The sequence below is a fragment of the Colobus angolensis genome, unplaced genomic scaffold (assembly GCF_000951035.1).
Source record: "Colobus angolensis palliatus isolate OR3802 unplaced genomic scaffold, Cang.pa_1.0 Scaffold322, whole genome shotgun sequence".
Lineage (NCBI taxonomy): Eukaryota > Metazoa > Chordata > Mammalia > Primates > Cercopithecidae > Colobus > Colobus angolensis.
The window spans coordinates 2,499,997-2,509,317 of record NW_012116511.1 but is presented as its reverse complement, the minus strand read 5'-3'; the positions used below and the strand labels follow the sequence as shown (position 1 = coordinate 2,509,317).

At 37.6% G+C, this 9,321-nt stretch overlaps 1 pseudogene across 1 annotated transcript in view; it reads left to right on the top strand.

Moving 5' to 3' along the window:
* The first annotated feature begins 259 nt into the window (after positions 1-259).
* The window catches only part of LOC105518605, a 14,520-nt pseudogene continuing 5,458 nt past the window's right edge, over positions 260-9,321 (top strand). Inside the window, exon 1 of the transcript XR_001002856.1 lies at positions 260-684. The product of XR_001002856.1 is annotated as a 60S ribosomal protein L35a pseudogene (transcript). The remainder of the gene's footprint in view (positions 685-9,321) is intronic.

Genomic DNA, 9,321 nt, shown 5'->3' with positions numbered 1-9,321 from the left:
CTTGTGGTTCAATACCCATTTTCCCAATAGTTACTTACGTTGAACATATTTTTATATGCTTTTGCATATCTTTTCCAATGAAATATCCACATCTTTTGCTCATTTTCAAATTGGGTTATTGTCCTCTTGGATTGTAAAAGTTCTTTTTATATTCCGAATACAAGCCACTTCCTAGATATGATTGGCATATATTTTGTCCCATCCTGAGGCTTGTCTTTTCTTTATCTTAATGGTGTCTTTAAAAGCCATGCTTGGTTCTCTTCCCGCCATCTTGGTTCCTGTGGAGGCCTGCTGGGAACGGGACTTCTGAAAGGAACTATGTCTGGAAGGCTGTGGTCCAAGGCCATTTTTGCAGGCTATAAGCAGGGTCTCCAGAACCAAAGGGAGCACACAGCTCTTCTTAAAATTGAAGGTGTTTATGCCCGAGATGAAACAGAATTCTATTTGGGCAAGAGATGTGCTTATGTATACAAAGCAAAGAACAACACAGTGACTCCAGGCGGCAAACCAAATAAAACCAGAGTCATCTGGGGAAAGGTAACTCGGGCCCATGGAAACAGTGGCATGGTTCGTGCCAAATTCCGAAGCAATCTTCCTGCTAAGGCCATTGGACACAGAATCCGAGTGATGCTGTACCCCTCAAGGATTTAAACTAACGAAAAATCAATAAATAAACGTGGATTTGTAAAAAAAAAAAAAAAAAGCCATGCTTGTGTAAACATATGTATCCACAAACATAAACAATGTAGGAGTTTTATTTTGTCTTTTTTATTTTATTAAAATGGAACTGACTCTATATACTTTTCAGCATCTTGATTTTCTAATTCAACATTACTTCATTGAAATTCATCCATAATTCATATCATTATTTTTAATGGCTGCATACTCTTTCATGGTATGCATTCCCCCACTGATGAGCATTCAATTTATTTCTAGGTTTATTCCACACCCCCAACAGCCAGTAAAACAATAACCACATTTGTACCCATTTATAGATCCTTTATGGGTGCTTTTTATTTCTACAGTTTCAAGCCCAGGAGTAAAATTTTTAGCTCAAAGGCTTATATGGTCTTATTTTGATTTATGTTACCAGATTGCTTTCTGAAATGTATGTGATAATTCACTTTTCTCTCAAATGTGTGGGCATCCTTTCTCCCATATTCACGTTAAGTCAGGGAGCTATCCATTTTCAAAGGTTTGCCTTTAAGAAGGTAAAATGTGACTGGGCATTTGCATTCCTGTCATGACTAGCAAATTTGGGCATTTTTATATGTTTGCTAGTTGACTGAATTTGCTCAATTGTTAACTTCAATTTAACCCTTTATAAATTTTTCCTTTGGGTGTTTTGTCTATTTTTCAGAATATAAATATATTCAGAGTTATAGATATTGGGTTTTGTCATTTGAATTGCAAATATTTCTTCTAGTTGTATTGTTTGACCATTGGTTTTGCTTTGATCTCCCTAGATACAAGAATTTTTAAATTTTATGATTCCTAGTCTTGAAATATTTGTAATATCATTACTATATATTTTCTAATTCTTTAAGGTGGGTACTAAATTCCTTTATTTTTGTCTTTCTCCTTTAATAAAGAAGTAGTGTCCTGGAAGTGATAACATCCCAGTGTCAAACACCTAGAGTCCAGATCTGGGTTTCTGAAGGTCATTTCTAAAAAGAACCAAGAGTCCTTGGAGAAATGGCTGATTACAGGTTATGGCCAAGAAAAAACAATCAAATCTGAGTTATTTTGTGGTGTTATAAACAAGGAAGTACTCAGAGACTAACGGAGGGAGTCATGTTAAAACGACTCAGAAATCACATTGAAGGAGCCACTGCTGGTCTAATCTGGAAAAATTTGAACATCAAAAATGGAGAATAAATAACAGTCAAACTGAGGATCACAAAACATTTGAATAAACAAACAAACAAACAAAAAAATGAGTCAACAGAGATATTCAAAAAAATGAGAGACTAATAAATGTAGGGAAAACATGTATATTTAATAATCATTATTGCAGCTCCAGTATAACATTTGATTAGGCAAGAACATGGACAGAGGCTAGAACTTTTGGCCATTAGATTGTTGGGGAACACGGTAGTCTCACAAGGATACAATGTTTGATAAGGTTTGGCTGTGTGCCCACCCAAATCTCATCTTGAATTGTAATTCCATGTGTTGTGGGAGGGACTGGATGGGGTTAATTGAATCATGGGGGCGGTTTCCCCCATGCTGTTCTTGCAATAGTGAGTGAGTTCTCATGAGATCTGATGGTTTTATAAGCATCTTGCATTTCCCCTGCTATCATTTATTCTCTCTCCTGCTGCCCTGTGAAAAGGTGCCTTCCACCATGATTATAAGTTTCCTGAGGCCTGTCCAGCCATGTGGAACCATGAGTCAATTAAACTTCTATTATTGATAAATTACCCAGTCTCAGGTATTTCATCATAGTAGCATGAGAACAGACTAATGCAGTAAATTGGCACCACAGAGAGTGATGTGCTGCTATAACGATACTTGAAAATGTGGAAGTGGTTTTGGAACTGAGTAGCAGGCAGAGGTTGAAACAGTTGGGAGAACTCAGGAAAAGAAAGGAAAATATGGAAAAGTTTGGAACTTCCTGGAGACTTGGAGGGCTCAGAAGACAGGAATATGTGGGAAAATTAGGAACTTCTTAGAGACTTGTTGAATGGCTTTGACCAAAATGCTGATAGTGATATGGACAATGAAGACCAGGCTGAGGTGGTCTCAGACGGAGATGAGGAACTTATTGGGGACTGGAGCAAAGGTCACTCTTGCTATGCTTTAGCAAAGACACTGGCAACATTCTACCCCTGCCCTAGAAATCTGTGGAACATTGAACTTGAGAGAGATGATTTAGGGTATCTGATGGAAGGAATTTCTAAGCAGCAAAGCATTCAAGAAGAAGCAGAGCTTAAATGTTTGGAAAATTTGCAGCCTTATGATGCGATAGAAAAGAAAAACCAATTTTCTGGGAATTCAAGCCTGCTGCAGAAATTTTCATAAATAACAAGGAACCAAATGTTAATCACCAAGACAATGAGGAAAATGTCACCAGGGCATGTCAGAGACCTTCACAGCAGCCCCTAGCTTCACAGACCCAGAGGCCTAGGAGAGAAAAAGGGTTTTGTGGGCCAGGTCCAAGTGCCCCCTGCCCCGTCCCCTGGCAGCCTTGGGACATGGTGCCCTGTAATCTAGCTGTGTCAGTTCCAGCCGTGGCTAAAAGGAACCAAGGTACAGCTTGGGCCATTTCTTCAGGGGTACAAGCCCCAGGACTTGACAGCTTACTTGTAGGCCTGCGGGTGCACAGAAGTCAAGAATTGAGGCTTGGGAATCACCACCAAGATTTCAGAGGATGTACAGAAAACCCTGGACGTGCAGGCAGAGGTGTGCTGCAAGGGTAGAGCCCTCATGGAGAACCTCTGTTAGGACAATGTGAAAGGGAAATGTGGATTTGGAGCCTCCACACGGAGTCCCCACTGGGGCACTGCCTAGTGGAGCTATGAGAACTGGAACGCCATTCTCCAGACCCTAGAATAGTAGATCTACTGGCAGCTTGCACCATGTGCCTGGAAAAGTCACAGACACTCAACGCCAGCCTGTGAAAGCAGCCAGGAGGGGGTGGTACCCTACTAAGCCACAGGGGCAGAGCTGCCTAAGGCCATGGAAACTCATCTCTTGCATCAGCATATCCTGGATATGAGACATGGAGTCAAAGGAGATCATTTTGGAACTTTAAGGTTTAATGACTGTCCTATTGATTTCAGACTTGCATGGGGCCCGTAGCCCTTTGGTTTTGGCAAATTTCTCCCATCTGGAATGGATATATTTACCCAACGGCTCTACCCCATTTTATCTAGGATGTAACTAACTTTCTTTTTATTTTACAGGCTCATAGGTGGAAGGGATTTGCCTTATCTCAGATGAGACTTTGAACTCAGACTTTTGGGTTAATGCTAGAATGAGTTAAAACTTTGGGGGACCTTTGGGAAGGCATTATTGTGTTTTAAAACATGAGAACATGAGATTTGGGAGGGGCCAGAGGTGGAATGATATGGTTTAGGTGTGTCCTTACCCAAATCTCATCTTGAATTGTAATCCCATGTGTCGTGGGAGGGACCCAGCAGGAGGTAGTTGAATCATGAGGTTGGCTTCCTGCATGCTATTCTCGTAAGGGTGAGTGAGTTCTCACGAGATCTAATGGTTTTATGTGTCTGGCATTTCCCCTGCTGGCATTTTTTCTCTCCTGCCACCCTGTGAAGAGGTGCCTTCCTCCATGATTTAAGTTTCCTGAGGCCTCTCCAGCCATGTAGAAGTGTGAGTCAATTAAACCATTTTTCTTTATAAATTACTCAGTCTCAGGTATTTCTTCATAGCAGTATGAGAACAGACTAATACAGTGTTACTTCATAAATTGCTTACTAATTGGAAAGGGGAAAATGTATTAATACCTTTAAGATAGAAAGATCTGACAACCAAGTAGACAAACTTAACATTGCTAATAATAGGACAACCTGATATTTTGTTTCTCATCTGCTAGGCAATATAAAGTACGTAAATCATTACCAACAAACTATGCTTGCCAAAAATGTTTATTCTAAATAAAACATCTACCCAACTTCTCATTTATGTAATAAGTATAGGAATTAGAGAAACAAATGAAGTAGTACTATTATGCATCAATCAGACAAATCCATGATTTGGGACATTCTCTAAGTCAACTAATTTGGCTCTTTTAGAAAGTGAAAGTCAAGAGAAAATAAAAATGTAAGAGGCTTGGCATGGTGGCTCACACCTGTAATCCTAACACTTAGGGAGGCAGAGGTGGGTGGATCACTTAAGACCAGTTTCAGACCAACCTGGGCAACATAAGTGAGAACTCATTCTCTTAAACAACAACAACAAACTCCTGCCAGCAGAAGTGTGCTATTAAAGAAAAAAAAAAAGAACTATCTAGATTAAAAATGATTTCAGAGAAGTAATCTTTATTGTAATATGAGAATTTTTCTTTGGATACTGAAGTTGTTTTAAAGATATAAATTTATTTTGATGAAAATTGAGGAAACTTTAATATGGACTGAATTAGATGACATGAAATTATTATTAATTTTTAACAATTTTGATAATGATATTGTGCTTATGTAGAAGCTTGTCCTTATTAGGATATGTGTGCTGAATGTAGGCTTTAATTGCTGCAAAAGTCTTCCTCACATAAAGTCAAAACTTTTTAGATACTACCTATTCATCTTCATTCTGCCATCTGGAATTAAAAGCATCAGCTGATACTGTCACAAGAAAATTATCTTCTTTGTATTAGTAAAATAATTAAAATGTATATATACAAGACAGAGAATTGCAAAATTTGTGTATCGATACTATTATATTAATTTTATGCTACTATAGTATATGCCTTTTTAGATGTTTAATACCTGCTAACAGATATGTTTAGGTAGAAATGATGTATATAGCTATTTCCCACCATTTAGATGCCATGAAGTTGCAGTGATTAAATAAATATTTGGTAAACTGGAATAACCTATTTTAAAGTGTTCTTTAAAAGGTACGCATAGGCCAGGTGCAGTGACTGACGCCTATAATCCCAGCACTTTTGGAGGCCGAGGTGGGTGGGTCACGAGGTCAAGAGATGGAGATCATCCTGGCTGACACGGTGAAACCGCGTCTCTATTAAAAATACAAAAAAAAATTGGCCCGGCACGGTGGCTCAAGCTTGTAATCCTAGAACTTTGGGAGGCCAAGACGGGCAGATCACGAGGTCCGGAAATCGAGACCATCCTGGCTAACACGGTGAAACCCCGTCTCTCCTAAAAATACAAAAAATTAGCCGGGTGAGGTGGTGGGCCCCTGTAGTCCCAGCCACTTGGGAGGCTGAGGCAGGAGAATGACGTTAACCCAGGAGACAGAGCTTGCAGTGAGCCGAGACTGCACTACTGCCCTCCAGCCTGGGCAACAGAACAAGACTCCATCTAAAAAAAAAACAGAAAAAAAGGTATGTATGTATATGTTTGTGCACAGACACATACATATTTGTGTATCTTTTTAAAGATTATATTTTATATGACATATATTATGTGATATATTATCGTACAACAATATATTCTACACAATTTTTTCTTCAATTCATTAAAATATTATTTTCATGTAATCCCAGCACTGTGGAAAGTTGAGGTGGAAGGATTGCTTGAGCTCAGGAGTTTGAGAACAGCCTGGGCAACATAGTGAGAGCCCATCTCATAAAAATTAAAAACATGTATGTATTATTTTCAGTTTTATACTTGACAGTCTTTACAAGAATTTCAAGGAGGTATAAAAATAATGCAAATTGTCTGGAAGAACTCGTCCTCTCCTCTCCTTACTCCACCCTGCTATTGGGAAAAAGATTAGCTGATGGTCAGTGGTGAGTCTATAACACCATCACTCCATGTTCCTGGCTGTTTAAAGCCACTCACACATGTGACTTCTATCTTTACAACACATGAAGTAGATGAGGCCAGAATTCTGCTTCCAGCTAACTGGGAGAGGTAGTCTGTTCCCAAAGACTTAAAATATCTTCAGGTCAGGAGTTTCAAGGTCTATACTTAGAGGGAAGAACCAGGAAGTCCATAAAGTCATAGGCTTCAACCGCATCCTTCAATTTAGTATTTCTAACAACAATGCTGGTATTTTGACATCCATCTCTTTAATACCTGCTTCTATTTCCAACTTGTTTAGAGCTTCAAGAGGGAGATAAGGTTTAATTTAGTGCCTTCCCCAAGCCCAGCATTTAGGGATGCAGAGATATTATGTATTTTAAGCATGTGCTGTAGTAGCCAATGGGAATCCAGAATGTTGTTTATTATTTTCATTTTAATTTGACTACAGAATTGTTTATTTTAGGTCCTTTGATCCAATGCTAATTTAAATCATTTTCAATAGAACATTGTTTCTTTCCCTTCATGCGTTGAAACTCTAAATAATAAAAGATACCATCATTTACTTCAAAGTCCATATTCTCCAGGCATTATTTTTGAGCTTCACATAGGCTTAGAAGAAAAACTGATGAATAGTAGTGATGTGATGGTTGTGGAAGCAGTTGCATAGCTTAGATAGCTCAGGTTTTAAATCTCAGCTTTGCCTTATATTAACTGTGTGAACAGGTTAAAATGACTTTCATCTCTCTACACGTGTTTCCTTGTATGTAAAATAAGAATAACAAAAGAGTAGCTGGGAAGATTAGTGAGCTAAGACATGCACAGTGATTACCATGTCTCCTGCCATATACGCCTCGAAAATTTAGCTCTTATTATACTTGTTTGGTTCATAGTACCTGAAGTATTGGGTAGAAAAACTGAGAATTCATTCCTTTCTTGATTAGAGTGAATGACAATCCATTTGCAGAAAGCTGGAGAGAGATCTCTCCAGAAATAGAAAGAGACAACGGCTATGGAGAATTGAGAACTAATGGGAACTACGCTCCACAAACGATAAGGAAATCAAAATGCCAAGAACAATATTTTGAGAAGAAGGGAAAACGAAAGAACAGAAAAATTATCAGTTATGTAGCGGGGAGAAATCTGAAAGGAAAAATCTCAAAGAAAGGGGGACTAAAGAAGTATAAAGCTGATTATTCTATACTGATCCACCCATCAATGTGCTAATCAAGCAGTAAGCAGAAGAAGGTTGCAGGATGAAAGTATGGATTCTTCCTGACCATTCTTTACACGGTAGATGATTTCTCTACTTAATGACAACAGCAATAGGCAACTGGAAAATGTCACTTAGCTAGCGTGTCCAACTCCATCTTCCTTGACTTTCCTGGTGAAAGTTTTGTCTGTGTAGAGACTACGTATTTTATTCTAGATACCAGGTTGACCATAGAGGTAAGACATGCAGTGCTTTGGAGTTTGTAATTTTTTTTTTTTTTTTTTGACGGAGTCTCGCTCTGTCACCCAGTCACCCGAGTAGCTGGGACAACAGGCGCCCGCCACCATGCCTGGCTAATTTTTTGTATTTTTAGGAGAGACGGGGTTTCACCGTGTTAGCTAGATGGTCTTGATCTCCTGACCTCGTGATCCGCCTGCCTCGGCCTCCCAAAGTGCTGGGATTACAGGCATGAGCCACCGTGCCTGGCCTGGGATTTGTATTTTCTTAATTCTTTTGGTTGGTATTTTGCAGATTTGGGGAGAAAAAATTGGTGAGAAAAACAATAGTATTATATATGAAAATTCAGCTGCTACCTTTTTTATGTAAAAATAATTTGGCTTTTCAATTATACGCTTTCAGGTATAATCTGTTGTTTCTATAGTATCATTAGTGACAGTATTTAAAAGTCTCTAAACTTGACAGTTCACTTCGACAAATGCAAAGAACAATGAGCACTGATTTTCAAGAAGCTAATAAGTAGTTTAAGAAAAAATTTGGCTTAATTTGAGTTTACAATAATCCAAAATTTTGCAAAGATTTATTTATTTATTTATGTATCATAGTGTGCTTTTGAATTAGACATTTCTTGGACTAACATGTTTATTTCCAGAGGATTACAAGGATGTAATAGACAACATTCCATTTGATGTACATAGCTGCGAATGCATTTAACATTGAAAGTTTCAAGCACTTTCTTTTAGTATTTGAATTTTTCATTTCACTCTTTCTAGCAAGATTACTTAGAGATATGTATGAGAAATATAAAGTAAATGACAAAATAGAATGCTGTATGGAGGACAATTTGATGAAAATATAATTGATTCAGAGATTTTTGTTGAACAAATGAAACCAACGATATTTTTCCCCATCAGAAACTAATTGCATTTCTTTCTTATTTCCTTGGAGACACATGTGGAATAAAATGTAATAAATACTGTACTTGTGTGTTTACTTACCAGAATGTTCTCTTCAGAAAAAGTAATGATACCCTTTCATTGACATCATCCAAGTGATAATATACTTTTGTTTCTGTCATTGGAGTAATAATAACCTTTCAACCACATCACTGCACAGTGCTTCTTTCTTTTATTGTACATAATGCATAAAAATAAAGAGGGTATATTATTTCTTAAGGAAATAGGTTGTTATTTAAATAAATTCCAGGCATCAGAAAACTACAGTTCTTGCTGGTGTGTACTAAAATTTCTATAGATACTTATAACTTTGTATAGAAATTTAATTTTAATATTCTTTTAATTGTCACATCATACTTAACTGCAGATCTCTGCTATTTCACATCTCAAAAATATGACTTAAAACTAGTTAGTTACAGTTGTTTATACCCCAATGATAAGGGATTAGAATTTTTTTTTTTTTTTTTTT